General features: G+C 37.2%; 1 long non-coding RNA gene across 1 annotated transcript; it reads right to left on the bottom strand.

Moving 5' to 3' along the window:
* Positions 1-14,494: 14,494 nt before the first annotated feature.
* On the bottom strand, positions 14,495-16,521 carry LOC132845367 (uncharacterized). The gene is made up of 3 exons (XR_009648419.1): positions 15,901-16,521; positions 15,745-15,806; positions 14,495-15,145 (listed from the first exon to the last, which is right to left on the bottom strand). It is a non-coding gene; the product is annotated as an uncharacterized LOC132845367 (long non-coding RNA).
* Between the last annotated feature and the right edge of the window lie 799 nt (positions 16,522-17,320).

Genomic DNA, 17,320 nt, shown 5'->3' with positions numbered 1-17,320 from the left:
CATGATTAAAAAAATCATGATTAAAAACAAAACCTGTCATTTACACAAGGGTTAACTGAAAAAAAAAAAAACAGATAACACTAGACATTTCGTCCCCCCCACTTTTTAAATGATGGCTACACCCCTGTTTGATACACTTTTACTTTACCTCAATATGTTAAATTATCAGCACACATGATAGTAGGTAGCTGCATGCTAATGCTAACTTTATTTCCGTGGTAATGATAAAAATAATGTTATGTACTTACCCTTATTCTCGACTGCACCCTCCGTTTATATAAACTAGATCGAGCTGCACGTACACGATGGATTCGTTTCTTTTGGATGAGAAAGTAGGTTCGCAAAGCCATGAGCATGAACTGTACAGCAACATCCGAAATTGTTATTGTTGTTGTTGTTGTTGTTGTTGTTGTGTTTGTGTTTGCTGCTGCTGCGCTAGCGATGCCGGGAAACGTGACACGTATACAGTGACGTCAGACTCGGCTCTGTGATGGCTCTCTAGCCGGTGGAAAGACAAACCGGTTCTTAGAAGGTTCGCCAGTGGAACCAACTTTGAACCAGCACCAGCGCTAGCTCTGAACCAGCACCCGGTTCTTTTTGGTGGAAAAGAGGCATAAAGAACCGGTTCAAAAGAACGATTCGTTCACGAACTGGCCATCACTATTTGGCCAATCAGATGTCAGGGGTGTTCAGCGCATCCCCGGGAACCCCTCTGGCTCCGCCAATGGGTAGGTGGTGTTTTTTTTTATACAAAGAAAAATGACGTGCATAAAATAATCACGTGAATTATTCACACTTAAACGTGCCAGCTCCTCGAGCTGGGAGCAGACGGTAAGATGACTTTACAGAAGTTTTGCCTCGCTCTGTCTTTGTTCTTCGACTGCCTTCTCGCAAATACGCACGGTGAGTTGATCTTTTCACACACTTTTATATTATTCATAACTTCACACGGGAAACATGTCTCGATAATAGAAATCCTTGAATGTTTAGTCCTCGGTGATGCGTTATGTTTAGAATCGCGGTGTATCCGACTTCCTAACGTTTAGTCATACTTTAAAATACTTTACAAATACTTTGAGACGCAGATTTTACGCGCGCGCTCACCGGTAACTAACATTTATTTCATCAGCTACCGAGTCTCATGCGTCCAAGTTATTGTTCTAATGTTCTTTCCCTCGTTCAATAAGTCGCCGTTTATAAAATGTTCTTTTTGACCGTCACATGTCTCACATATCCTGTGCTATTACTCTGATTTGAAGTCAGTTTGAAAACTGTTCATCCTAGAAGTATAGAGTAGTTTAATATACAGTAGGTCTAAAATCATTGTCGTTGAACTCGAACGGAGACACCTACTGCTTTATACAAGATCTATGGTGGTCTGATTTGACCCTACCAAGTTCGTGAAACATTTTAAATCCTTATTGATCTTGACAGCAAACTTCTGGTCCTTGGACAGTTTGCGCAAGCCTTTTTGGGCCGATTTTGTGAACGATGCGTAAAAGACGGCAAGCCTCAGTTGATACGCGTACCTTTCTTCGTTGCAATCACATGCTCCTTTAAAGACTTTTAAAGCACACACACGTTGAGAGAGAGGGGGAGAGAGAGAGAGACTTCTATATTTTGATTAATAAAATAATAAATATATATATTTTAATATATACTTAAACCATGCATGGACTCTAGTTCCAAGTTCCTGTCCATGTTTTTGCCTCTTAAATACCACAAAGCTTTCCAAATTAGACAGTAAAGGCTTATGTTATGCCTGAGCTGTAGATTTTGAATCTTTTAGTTCTGAAAGTTGATGACTTGTGTGTGGTTTTTTAATTATTATTAGGGCCTGAGCCCTATTGTTTTTGCTCGGAAGTAGTATTGTTATATATTTAGGGCCTGAGCACCGAAAGCCCTATTGTTTTTCCTCGGGAGTATTTTTTTCTCCCCACACATTGGCCAATTGGGGTCCCTTAACATGCTCGAAAACTCTTGAAATTTGGCACACAAGTCAGAGTCGCGCGACACTAGGATTGGACAAAGGTTGGAATACGGGCGTGGCAGGGGGGCTCTGTAGCGCCCCCTGTAATGCAAAAACAAACATTGGTGCACAGATCGGGCAATTATGTACGCACATGTACGAGAGTTGGTACGCATATAGATCTCATCGACCCGAACAACTTTCGCGCTCTAAACTATGAGCTCCGCCCAACAGGAAGTCGGCCATTTTGGATTGTTTTATAAGTGCATACGGTGAACTTTTAAATACTCCTCCTAGGGAATTCATGCGATTGACATCAAACGTGGTGAACATGATGCCGAGACATTGCACTTGCTAAATTTAAGGGATTTTTGATATCTCGAACGGTGCTGCCATGGCGAGGCGACAAAGTTATGGCGAATTCAGAGAAACAGGAAGTGTCTAATATCTAAAGCAAAAAATGTCTTATTGTGATGACACGCGGTGTGTATGTTCGGCCAAGGATTCCGATCGCATCGATATGCCTATTGTGACTCTCGGACATAGCGCCACCAACAGGCCCCAGGAAGTGTGTCAGTCACAAAGGTGGATTTTTTTTGACCGCTGCATGCGATAAACTTTTAAATACTCCTCCTAGGGGATTCATGCCATTGAGACCAGACTTGGCCACCATGACGCAGAGATTTTGGAGATGCGAAATTGCAAACGGATTTCTCAAACACTGTTGCCATGGCATCGTGTCAAAGTTTACTTTTATTTCAGGCATATTTAAGGCTTTTGGCATGCTTAGATTAACTTGAAATTTGACACATACATCACATTTGTCGGCTGTTAAGTGTGGACAAAAAGGTCACACAAAGGTGTGTCTCTTAAGTGGCTCACTAGCGCCCCCGTTTGTCTAAAATGTGGGGTTTCATTTAGGGGCGTAGACACCTATTGTTATTGTTGGTCTTCTTCTTCTTCTTCTTCTTCTTCTTCTTATTATTATTATTATTATTCCTCTTCTGCCATTGAAGTCAATGGCAGCCCATAGAACTGTACTTAGGAAAGTTATGTAATTTGGCACACATGTAGAGGCCAGTCTTAGAAGTTACTCTAGCAACTTTGGTGTGTCTATCTCAAACCCTCTAGCGCCACCAACAGTCCAAACATCCAATTATGTTCATGTTCATAACTGCTGACTCGTAAGGCCTAGAGACAAAATTCTTGCATATTTTGGATCCTTTGCTCATGCCGATTCGAGTGCACCATATGACGTCATGACATCATATGACGTCATGACTCATTTCTGTCATGAATACCTACTTTTTCGAACTCCTCCTAGACCGTTTGTCCGATTTGCATGTCCTTTGGTGTGTAGCATCTAGAGACACCCTTGAGAAAAATTTATCAAAAGCTTTTTGATAGACCAATGCGTTCTCGTAAACCGTGGCAACATACAGGGTGGCGAGCACGCCAAAACAGACGTGAGGCTGTATCTTCACAAAACTTGTGTGTCGACACTAAACTTGGTACATGTCATTATAGTCATGACCTGAGGGTGCATGCAACGTTTCGTGACAGCGCCACCTAGTGGCCATGAGATTTTAAAAACAGCTATTTTCGCTTATAACTACTGCAAACTTGAGTCTAAAATCATGAAGGAGGTGTTGTTAGACTCCTTGAGGCATGCTGAGTCAAACAATACCAAACGGATTTCGGACGGCCATTTTGTGTGTCAGCCATTTTGAATTTTCACGTTAAGTTCAGTATTTTACGAATGCAATGCCATATTGCTACCAAACTTGGTATAGTTCATCAGCGACATGTTCTGAGCGCATCTGATTGGCTTGACCCCGGTATCGCTGCTTGCAGCTATATTTTACTGTGTTACTGCAAAGAGACACATCATACACATGGGCACTCATGATCATCTCCTTTTTTTCCCTGCCAATTTGAGAATGAACTTGACACAAATTGTTTACTCAAATGATCTTGCTCCTACTGGGAAACTTTGAGGTATTTTCATCCCACTCACATGTGCGTTTGACGAAAATACCGTATTGAACTCAAGCGAAGCGAACACGCACATTAAAAAGACACAAATACAAACTTCGGTATGAACGTAAGAGCCGCATGAAACCGGGCAAAGAGCCGCATGCGGCTCTGGAGCCGCGGCTTGGCCACCCCTGAATTAGTTGTTCCGTCTGACCCGTCTTATTTTCTCTTGTATATTTAATATTGCTCTTTAATTAAGCAAAAATACATTTTATCCGATTACTCGATTAATTGATGAAATTTTGATAGCTACATCCCTAATAATAACCTTGTGTTCTGTGTTTATGTTCTGGAAAGCTGCTTTGAGACAATGTCACAAATACATTTACATACAATTGAATTGTGTCTGGAAGGAAATCCGGAGTAAAAATTGTGGAAATCGAACATGAGGACAACGACCCCGAAAAGGGAGGCCCCGAAAGAATAGCGTGTCTGCGTGTGTGAATCCATCTAACGTAAATCCCGCCTGCCTACGGGGGCACGTCCATTTCGCCTCATATGAACTGAATATGATCAAATTGAAATGACATGTAATGTAAACGGTTGTAAATGTTGCATAAATTAACTTGTAACGTCTCTATCAATCACGTGTCTTTTAAAGGCTTTTGGAATACTACAAATCTTTTATAATCTACTCAAGTGACAAATCAAGATGCTTTTATTGCCATTTCAACAATATATAGCTGACGCAGTACATAATGAAAGGAGACAACGTTGCTCCAGGGTCATGGTGCTACATAAAACACAGACAGAGCTACATAGAACAAAGCGCTAAGGATTTCAGTTAGTTAGTCCTAGACACATTAAATGCATCTGTGCAAACAGTGCAATACAAAAGATCTACATTATATTATGTACATCACACATGCAATATTATGCAAATCAGTTAGAGTTGACGATGTCTATGAAATGTGTTGTATGTGCTGTTAGAATTTGACCAGAGAGAATGCGAGAACTAAGGGAGTTCTAAAGGATGATAACCTTTCAACTGCAGTTGAAAAGCCCTATATTGTACTTACTAGAAGCTAATCACTGCCAAACATTTGTTTAGAATGTTCTCCGGAGGAAGCCTGTCTCAGCGGTGGCAAAGCTTCTTTAGATACTCGTGCGTTGTATGAGCAGTATCACAATGCCGAGTGTTACTGGACTATTAAGAACAAGGTATATACAAACATGTACAAATATTGCAGTGCTAAATGGATGAAGTAGTCACCATCCACATTCATGTGTTTTCTCATGCTGTTTTTTCACATGTAGGATGGCACAGTTGTACGCAAATTAACACCATCTACAAGTATAAATGTCCATTGCACCTTGCGTGAAATTCACTTGAGCATAAACTGTCACATTCCAAAGGTAGACTGTCTAATAACATGATTTTATTTCTCTTTATATTGTTTAATAGCTTAGTATACTATATGATTTAATTGATTACATCTTGTGTCTTTCTTTTTCAGCACGTTGACAAGTGCATTTGCTACAAGTGTGAGTACCCATCTACTTCCATTTAATTTCCCTTAAATTTTGGAGGAAAAACTTATCAAATGCTGTTTAACATGATTGAATCCATGTTTTCTGTCTTTCTGTAGTAAAACCCAATGATCCTCCAAGTTATGGAGCAAGTGAGTAGAACATAAAATTAAGCTCTTCCATTTTTCTACATTAATTTGGCACTCAGTTTCTGTGACATATCACACAGTAAATTATGGAATATGGACATAGTATATCAATAGGATAAAATAATTTGTCATTCACTGTTGTTGAAAATCTGTTTTACTTTAGAAATCTGACCAATGATTTTGTCACTTATAATCCTGAATACCTCATTGTATAATTATCTTGCATGGGTTTTAGCTCGCAATCACATTGGGTGGGAAGTGGTCGTTTCTCTGTGTGTATTGTGGTGGACGGTTTGGTGGTGGTGCTGGAACTGATTAATGAAGTAAGTATAAAATTTTGACTGTAATGTTAGTGTATGTATTATTAAACACAGTTACTAAAAATACTTACCGTCATTTATTTTCTCTATTTTGTGTGGTCACTGCTGTTTAATACAGTTACTTTGTTCTCGCCTTATAGCAAAACATTCACGATCACAGCTGATGATGGAAGTTTGGTTTCACGCTTTATTGGATCTGCAATTTTTATGATTTTAATACACAATTTGGCCAGAGGGTTGTGGAAACCTGACAATCACACTTACAAGACACATTTTATTTGGCGCTGGTTGCAGCTGAAGCCCTAAGCCCTGATTTTGAACGCTTGTCCGTTACTAATGAATATTTTAACACTACCTAGCATTCACAGCATACACCTTGTGACTGCTCACATCCTACATGTGCAATGATATCTCAGTGCTGAATCTCAGGTTAAAATAACACTGATCTTAAATACATAAATGATTTGAAGGAAACATCAAATTGTTTTTGTAGCCTAATATCTTCATAATACATCTATCATAAAATGTAGTGGATTTAAAGAACATCTGGATGGGTTAGTGGTCCCTTGGTTTTCTCTTAACCTCACTGTCCTGTGAGGTCTTAGAATAAGCATGACATTTCTATTCTATATTCAACATGACAATTCCTCTCAAAGGAGTTCAGCAGGGTGGAGATCAAGGCTCTGTGGAGGACCTTGAAGTTCCAAAATTTCATAACCCATGCTTGGTTCAGAGCTGTATTGTCAGGATGGGCATCTTAGTACCTGTGAAGAGATATTGTAATGCTTCAGTATACAGCATGTCGTCGCTGTCGGGGCGGAATCCTCATATCTCCAAAACCATTATTTTTCAGGAAATTAAAAAAACGCCGTACCTTATCTGCAGTGCACAGGGTTTAGTCCGCTTGCAGTGGATTGTCTTGCGCTAAATTCCTGTCCTCAGACGAGCACCAGAACTAGCGGGGGTCAAGATTTTTTTTTTTTCTTTGAGCCCATTGTTTTGAAGACATTTACCTCAGAAGACGTGTTGATTCGTTGCGACTCTTATTAAGGAGAAATATGCCGCAAATCTCTCCCACGGAGTGAGGAAGAGGTGGACAGTTGAAGTGTCCAATGGAGTTATGAGATTTGCGCTCAAGCTATTTTCAAGACTTTAGATTGGTTAATAACTTGTAAAAATAACAGACCCATGTGGGGACTGACCAATAGCATCGATATGTGGAAAAATATGAAATTGACCAAATTTGGACATACGAGATTTCTGCCCGACAGCGACGATATAGACATCCTACACTACTGTGTGATTACAAAAATACTTTGTAGTAATAGATTGAGAAAGAATCACATGAGTGTGCTGGTCAGGTGTCCATGTACCTTTTGGCCATATAGTGTGTCTTGATCTTTCTTTATTGCATCTTTTCACATTCTCCTACTTTTCTGTCTACATGTAAACATATTTAAAAAATATTTTGCATGCTTTTTAACTGTCTTTGGACTTTAAGACCATGAATTTGCTAAGAATATATACTATAAAACATTTACGAACAAGTAAATATAACATGGATTAATATTTGGCTGAATCAGAGAGGAAAAGAGAGGAAATTAGGGGATTAAATTGTTTTACAGTTCACATCATGTTAGTAAAGTAAGTAAAATATGATACACTATTTTATGCAGTCAGTTAAAGCTATCTTTTGATATATGTATGTATTTAATGAAAGCAAAGTGTGGTTTAGCTGTTTTGTGGAAGCTACAGACAGTAGATGATAGAGCAAAATCAAATAATTATTAAAATTTATTATAAATATTATACATTTATTTATTCACTTTAATATAAATGTCTTTTAAAATATATACATTTCAGGGTCTTAATTGTCCAAAGATTGTACTGTAAGCACTACCACTGTGTGTAGTGTTAACCATTTATCACACAGTCAAATGCCTGGTGTAAGATCAATTTTTAACCATCTAATGCCACATCACTATGTACTGGCACATATTTGTAATTGGAAAGCTGTGGAAGCTCAAACAATGACATGCTGTGCCAGTGAGGACACATGTTTTATTTATGTATTAATGTTTCAGACATTTATACTGAACACAGCAACTCTTTATACACAGGTAATCACAGAAATGAGTGTGTATGCTGTAATTTGCTTCTGTCTGGCTTTTTTTCTTCCATTTTTAATCCATGCTGATATAACAAAGCAGTGCTATAATAAAGCAGAGTGAAAGACATGACTGTGCTTCGTTTCACTTAAAATGCAGATCATTTAAACATTCATAAAGGTGATAAAATATATATAAACTTTCAAATGCTCTATATTTTAAAGTGTAAGTTTAAAATGCTCGAGTTCTAGTTTAAGACCTTCATATGCTTACAAGCCAATTTACAGCTCTATAAACAACACACTCCAGCTCCTAATGATAAATGATGAGATTTCACAAGTGGAGTTATTGTCCTTTGTTCTTTATAATTCTAATAACCTTTATGTGATGATCTTACATGTTAGTGTTGCTACACTGATCAGCCATAACATAAAAACCACCTGACTGATATTGTCTAGGCCCCTTTGGCCCACCAATATAGCTCTGACATGTTTTATTAAGGTGTGGACTGATAATCTTTATACTTTTGGGTCACAAGACACAGTGAATTTCTCTTTGATGTTAACTGACTCACGGCTAGCAAGCGTATTATTTTTCTTCTGTAATGTATATATGTTGTTGTATTTGACATGGACTGCTTAGGCTGTTTTAATACAAGTCTTAAACCTTAATACTACCTAAGCTTTTTAACCTATAAAAACTTAAAACCAAGAGAGACTGAGCTGATGGAGAGCTTTGTGTGCCTGCGGGCACATCAGCTTTGTGTTCTACAACTATAAACATGCTCAGGTTTCACACTGGGTGAGTATCACAAATGGAGAGATTAAATTGTCAGTAAAAAAAAATATATATATATATATATATATATTTACAGATTAGTACAAGACAAAAGTATTACACACTCAGCTATCAAGTAAACAAAGAGGTGATTAAGTTATTTATGTGACTCATCACTTTGTAACCCTAGTTGACAAAATGATAGATTAAGTCAATCAAGAAGCTTTTATTTCCATTTCAACCATAGCTGTTGCAGTACACAGTGAAATAGACAATGTTTCTCGGTCAGGGTATATTCTGGCAAACGGTTTCCCGCCGTTTACCAGCACACGATGCGTAATTCGCAAAGCACAACGTTCCTTCCATTTACCCAGCGCGATACCATAGAAAGGAATTAAAAGTACGAGGCTCCAGGTGCAAGAGGCGGGGCAACAGTTACAAAATTTCAAACTTAAAGTTCATGCAAACGGATATTAATAGACAGGTTTCAGTCAAATATTTATGGTTTATTTAGCAAAAATCCAGTGTTATAAACATGAATTTAGGAATCAAAATAATAAAAGATAGGCTACTACACCAAGTTGTCAGAGGAAATGTAACTTAACCAAGTTTTGGAGAAAAAACAGAAAACAATTAACCATTCGTTTTTATGTATTTATTTTATTTAACCTTTATTTAACCAGGTAGAACTCACTGAGATTAAAATTCACAGGAGTGACCTGGCCAAGATGAGAAGCAGTACAAGTAACTCAATAACAGACTTACACAATACAAACAAAGATCTATCCTTGAAAGGTTATCCTATGCCCCTCAGTCTTTAATTGTGTATCAATTAAAAAAAACAAACTATTTGGAACATAGTACATACTAACACAGTTAAGTATAAAGAATTCAACAAATAAGACAGTGGCAACAACCCCACCAAAGCATAACCTGCATTTTTTAATAAAATTATATAATATTTTATGTGGGGGTGTTGTACCCTTAAAAAGGGAAAATGTAACGGGAGAAGGTTAAAGAAACACATGCACACGCAGCTCTTGCCTTCACTCGTCTGTATTGAATGAGCTTTTACCAATGTATATAAGAAAACATACATTCAACATTCGTGCACTCATCCGATTTAGAACCAAAGTCACAAGCACCTTCTTAATGCTTTCTAAAATATACTTTTAACTCAATTACCATATGAAATGTGAATTGTTTTAAACAAAGATATCAAATGACATTTTAAATACTCCTTTTTAGATGAGTTCTCACATAACACTAAAATTAATTATACTGTTAACAGTATTCATTGTCTCAGCATGACATGAGCTCACACTTATAGTGTTAAATACACAAACTTTACAGCAAAATATATAATGTGAACGTAGCAGTAACTAGCTTAAACACCAATGACACAGTAAACACTCGTATTTTGTGGGACTCAGACACGACGGGGCCACGAGGTCTCCGGCTGCTAGCATAAAGCTACACATATTCTCAGTTAGCACAGAACTTTTTAAACAATGCAAAAACATCTCTTTTACTCATATAAAACGTCAATACCATAACAAAGTGTGTTATTAACATGGTGTTAAGATCTACATTGTTTTGTGAGTGGTAACTACCTTAAAAAGGGAAAATGTAACGGGAGAAGGTTAAAGAAAGACACGCACACGCAGCTCTTGCCTTCACTCGTCTGTATTGCGGAGTGCAAGCGAATGCAAACAAGCAAGGTGTGGGATCTTTTCTTTGCATTCCTGCCACATCCACTCCATCAGAACGGATCTTCTCTGCTGCAGGAAACATTTGCTCACAAAAAAAAACAAGCTTGTCACATGAACATGTTGATATGCTGACCTTTCTTCATTTTAATTCAGCACTTATTTGAAAATCCAAAAAAGGCCAGTGCAGAAAGGACACTGTTACATACTGCTTTTTATTAAACTGAACACTTGTTTTACAAATGAAGCTCTTAATACTGCTGCCAAGAGATGTTTACATTCAAACATATATATATATATATATATATATATATATATATATATATATATATATATATATATATATATATATATATATATTTTGTCTGTAATGCAGCTGATTCATTTGTGTAATTTTTTTTTTTTAATTAAAAGATACTAGAATATTTAAACAGTGCTTAAAAAGAGAATGACCTGTTTAGTTGGCTCAAAGTTCATTAAAACAACCATTTCAAAAGCTGAAGTGATTTTCTTTTTTTATATTATAGTTAGAAAATGTATAACTCAATGTTTTAACTAATTGAAAAAGCTGAATAATCGTTCAAAACTTACTGATTAGTCGTCAATGACATTGACAATAATCAACGATTAGTCGATTAATCGGTCTAATAATCGTTAGATTAATCGATTATCAAAATAATCGTTTGTTGCAGCCCTACATCTCCACCACCGCAATAGTCAAAAAGTTTTTCTGTGTGAGGAGCGTGACAAAAGACTGAAATGCGTGACTGTCACTCTTAATGCATGACACTTAACAGCCCTGTATAATATATAAATCTCAGAGAGGGTAGACCTCGAATCTTTGTTACTTCTGTTTTTTAGGCATCTTTATAATGCAGAGGTTTAGGAAAAGTAAGTCCTTATAAGGTAACAAAGACATTCAAGCTAGCAAATGTTAGCTAGCACGCTCTGCTCTGAACAGGCAGGCACTTATTTCCAGGGATTTCGGTACAGTGTAACAGATATTGCGTCATCAGGTAGGCGTTGCCTATTTGATAATGTAACCATAACCGTAGTTTTTGGTTGTTTATTTGTTTTCTAAAATAAATCAACCTGTATGAGTGTTTTGTCCTTCGTAGTATGCTGTTTTTTTTTTTTTTTTGAAAGAAGGCGTTTTTCCAAGACCTCCGGAAACACGCCCACTTTACTTCGTGGTAACGAAACCCCTGGAATTTAGTGCCTGCCATTCTGAACATGGCAAGACAGTTATACAACATTTACCTTACAGTGACATTAGAAAATTATATGATAGAAGGAAGAAAACGACAAAATGGGATAGAATAAATATCAAAAGAGGTTGCAAGTGAAATTTATCTTAGTTAATTGATCTTATTCATCACTTCAATGTTAACAGGGTTTGTTTTAGGACTGCAGCTTTTCGGTCGACTTAATATTTAGATAGAGCCGATCCTGACCTCCCTGGGGCCCTAAGCAAAATTCTGCTAAGGAGCCCTTAATCTCTGATGGTTATTATTTACTGAGGGATGTGCATTCATATTGACCTGGCATTATGCCCATTCCAATGTAAATCCATTGGTTTCCATATTGCATTAACATTGTTGTAACCTTGATTGAGAGCCTATAAACATTGTCATTTAGGAGTGCTATCACGCTACTTTTTGTACTGATCCCCACACAGATATTGCTGCTGGAAAGCGCGCGTGTCATATAAACACATGTTCACGCGCGGTGCGGTTATCGAGCTGCCGTTTATAAACACCGTTGCCCTTGGGCGTTTATTCACGCGAATGTTCACGCAATAAATTGTTGTGTGACAGACAGGCCAAGAGATGCACTGTCAGCAATGCACAGCTAATTTAGCTAGTCAGAAAGAGACTAGAGACAGAATCACATCAACTTAACTTTACTGTTATTTGCTCTTGCTGACATCAAACTTGAAGAGAACACAAGTTTACCTGATTCCTTTTCTCGCATTTCACTCTCATTATCTTGGCTTTGTAGAAGCCAACATTCTGTTTTCCTATTTCAGCTTAGACAAAAATTTATAAAATTTAATGCGGCCTAGGGCTTTTGAGCCACATGCACCAAATTCGGATATGTTGTAGAACATGGTCTGAAGTTTGTTGCTATTAATTTTCTAAGCAATCCGAGTACCGGTACTTCCGGTACCGGGTCTCAAATTGGCCTTTTTCCCCATAGACTCCCATTATAAACTTTGGAGGTTTATAACTCTGCAAGCTTTTGAACTATCTACACCAAACTCGGCCAGCTCCTTTAGGGTGATACTCTGAACAAAGATTTAAATTGGTGTACCGACTGGCCTTCTGGTTGTGCCGCAGCCCCGCCCCCAAAATATGCAAAATCAAAAAACTTTTTACAACATGGACATGTGACATATCAAAACACTCAGAACAATGAGGGGAACTTCCTCACGTGTATTCTGATGATGTCACATGCTCATCTCCACTTGCCTCCAAATGTTTTGTCACCCTATCATTCTGTCCACTTGCCTCCAAAAGTAACACTGACCCTTATGTCCACTCGCCTCCAAAAAGCACCGGCCTTTGCGAATACTTGCCTCGTCAAAGCCAACATCAAAGTTTGTCGTGACAAACTTTACAAATCTAGTTTTGTTTCTTTTTTCTTTTCATGGCCAGATGAATAGCTCCACTTTATATTGTCATCTACACAGTAAATATTAACATGCGCTGTAAAATGCGGCAGGGGAGGCGGGGCCTAGTGTAATTTGCGGGGCCCTACGCAACTTGCATAGTGAGCGTATAGGGCCGATCGGCTCTGTATTTACACAATTCTATATGATAAGTTTGGTTTTGTATTTGTAAGATACTAATTCTCATTTATTCCATGTGCCATAATAGAATGTGATCTGAACGTACAGGATTACATGATGTGGAAATAGGAGAGGAAACATATTTTACAGCACCACCATATCAAACTGTTTATATTTTGTTTTGCAACAGTTTTTGCTCTTTGCACATGCCGTCTTTCACATTTCAGTCGATTGATGTTTTGCACAATACATTACAATACCTCATGTAACTGCTGCTATAATACTAATGTGTTCATTTCAGTATTTCTGCACACGAAATATTAAACATACAGTATTTACACTGATTGGTGCTGCTTTTGTGTGTTGTCTTTTGTGTAATGTCTTGTATAATGTTTTGTCTTTTGTCCTGCACAGCATTTCTGTCTTTTTGTCAAGCCACTTTATGTGGCTTGGACTACTTAAGTCCTTAGCGCTGTCTTTGTTCTACACCAGGGTCCTGGAGAAATGTTGTCTCATTTCACTGTGTACTGCAGCAGCTACACTATAAATTTGAATTAGTTCAGTTTACTTAAAAAAAAACTTTGGAAAAGAAATTGGCTTATTTTTTCAAAGCAAACTTAAGGCAAAAATCTAAGTTAGGTTAATAATTAGCTACAGGTAAGCTGAATTTATTATTTCTGAGTAAATTTATTCATAACTATCAAGTATAATAAGTAAATTTAAGTTAATATAGTTCTAAATGTTCATTAATATATAATACTTAATATCAGAAAAAAATTAAGTAAGCCTACTATATTAAGTTAATATTCCATTTTAAGTAATGACAACATAAAAAAAACTATGTGCAATCAGTTTCCAAATTTTTTTAAGGTAAAGTGAACGATTTTTTTTTAAGTACTGCTAACAGAAAAGACGAAAGACACTCATCACAAATCTAAAACTCTGAATTTTTTTAATAAACAATAAACAACAGAGTTTTAAGAACAATGCAGAAGAAATACTAAATATATAAATATATATTTCTACCTAAATAGCATGGGGACCTAATCAATAACTGCCACTTAAGTGCAAAAACACTTTTTCAAAAAAGGCAACATGCAGAAAAACACAGTCAAGTGATAGGTCACCCCAAAATGAAAATTCTGTCATCATTTACTCGTTCTCTTGTCATTTCAAACCTATTAGACTTTTTTCTGCAGAACACAAAACAAGATATTCTGAAGAATGTTGGTATACCAAAGAACCACTGGCACCCGTTGACTTCTATTGCCAAATGACAAGTGAAAGAGTGCCAGCAGTTTTTTTGCTACTTCTATTTTTTCATCTTTTATGTTCTGCAAAAGAAAAAAAAAAAAAAATCACACGTTTAAAATAACAATAGGGTGAGTAAATGATTACAGAAGTTCCATTTTTGGTTGAACTATCCCTTTAGATTCCAGTTCTCAACTTTAAATAAAAATTACAAAATAAAGTCTAAAACAGACATTTAACTGAAAGCTTTAGTTATAACAATTCTTTAAAAAAAAAAACAAACAAACAACTGAGCCCTCTGATGCTGAAAGAATTTTAAATCTTTGTAACATTTAATTTGTCAAAAGCAAAAACAGCAGCTTAGTTTTTAAGAGTTTGAAGTTTGGGCTTGAGATTCTTACTTCCCAATGACAGAAATACTCTGTGAATAGCATCAAATGTGCTTCTCATTGTCTTTGGGTAGTCTAAATTTAGAGCATAGATCAAAGCATGTGGCAAGTTTGGGACATCACCAACCACAATTTTTCCCTCGAGAAAACTCAGGTCTACATTCACATCTGAATCCTAAACAGAGAAAAGTAACAAGTGGTAATTTCTCCATACCTTGGAAAAGTGTCCTGTGTAAGCATGAAGCATAAGAAAGTGTGATCTTGTTTTAAAGGGAAAGTTGATTGAAAAATGTAAATTCTGGCATTAATTACCTTTATATTGTTTTACACAAGATACCAATTATGATATCTTGAGCTTCCCTGCCGTTTTGAACATTATCATTTTCACTTTCAACGTCCAGAATGATAGTAAAGACATTGCTAAAATCGGCCTTGTGATCATAGTTGTTCAAATGTAATCTTGAAGTCACAGGAATACTTTGCTTGCAGAAAAACAAATTTTATTCCACAATTTATCCTCTTCTGTGTTAGCCTCCACTGTTAGTATTATTGTCACTTCATCAATCTACATTTGAATGACTATGATCACAAAGACTATTTTAGTAATGTCTTCCCTACATTTCTGCACATTGAAAGTGATCGCTGAGATGCTGACTAGGTCAAGAGACAAATAACTACTGTGTACTCTTCATCTGATCTATGTTCTAATGGACCCTAATAAACAATTTAGCATTAGCACAAATAACAAAGGAGTAAACACCAACATATACTTACAAAGCATTTCCTGAAAAATTCCACAGAATCATCCCCCAGGAGGATTGGAAGGCCATGAAGTACTGCGGTGCGCACACAAGTTACATCAGATAACAGAGAATGAGGTTAACGATCATACACAGACTATACAATAAAGACAACTACATAAAGGTTTACCTTTAAATCAACTTGACGCAGAATTGCATCAAGCATTCTTCCTTGGTTTCCTCCTTTTTTCCTGAAAATTTTAATCAAACGTGTAGAGTGTTTGTCCAATGCTTCATAGGCCGCGTTCACACTGCAAGTCTTAATGCTCAATTCGGATATTTTGCTCAGATCTGATTTTTTTTGTTTGGCTGTTCACATTACCTTTTAAAATATGGCCTATATCAGATACCAGTGTGAACGGTTTGCTGTTTCGAACTGACCCGCATGCGCAAACGAACAATAACAATGACGTCACACGCAGCACGCCGTTGCGCTAAAAAGTTGGCGAGGTTATGGAGGAAGTATTGTATCATCTGGTGCAAGCAAACATATCATGTAATGCTATAATGTGATGTATTCAATGCCAGCATTATGAGCTGGTTCACGTAACCACTTTATATAACACTCTTAACACACACGTTACCAGTCACGTTTGTGTCACGTTTTCGCCGGCGCAAAAAGAAAAAAAAAAACGTTTTCGCCGGCGCATAATTGTGACGAATGTCGATGTAGATTGACGTAAAAGTCGCATCAAATCCGCCTTGGCTGTTCACACTGCGGCCACATTGGAAAAGATCAGATTTGGGTCTGATTCAGCACCACATATGGAAATGGCCCAGATCTGGGCCAGATTTGAGTGTTCACATTACTCCTGAAGAAGTCTGACCTGGTCACTTGACCCCAAAAAAAAAACGGATTTGGGCCACTTTTACCTGCAGTGTGAACGTGGCCATAGAACTCGGATCTCAGATTTTTTCCAGATATGCGATTAATTCTGCAAAGATCTGAGAACAAACACAAAGTGGTTATTTACAATAAAATAAGATATTGAATAATAAGATGTTTAGATTGTAAAGAGAATACATACCTGGCTTTCGGTGAAAAGTGCAGGCCACTTTTCCAGGATCTCACAAATAGGAGGTTCAGAATGAATGATTTCCTTCCTTCTCAAGGCAAATGTGCTGTCCATCTTCTGGCCAATCAGGCTCATGTTTTGGGTCCTCTTTTTCATTTCTTCAACAAGTTCTACTCTTGACTTTCTTCATTTTCCCCATTGGGAAAATTTGGCAAGAAATTTAATTCAAACCGTATACTGTAGGTTTTTTAATGCCTCTCTTCTGCACGTTGTCTGTTGCACCTCTCTTTCCCTTGACAGCAACATCACTACAGCCACATTTACTTACTTTTATGGGCGTTAAATGTGGAATAAACATTTGTCTCAAATGAACAGTCTTTATAAGGACACTGCACTTTTTCATTATTCCTCAAATGAGTACGCAAATGGGCAAAATAATTAGATTCACTGCATAGCTCCACTAAATCACAAACATGGCATTTGTAACATACTACACCATTACTAGACCTCCCTGATAACACACTTCTTTTTGGG

This window comes from Tachysurus vachellii, chromosome 5 (genome assembly GCF_030014155.1).
Source record: "Tachysurus vachellii isolate PV-2020 chromosome 5, HZAU_Pvac_v1, whole genome shotgun sequence".
NCBI classification, from domain to species: Eukaryota; Metazoa; Chordata; class Actinopteri; order Siluriformes; family Bagridae; genus Tachysurus; species Tachysurus vachellii.
Note: the sequence above shows the minus strand (reverse complement) of the source record. Positions and strands in the feature narration are given on the sequence as shown.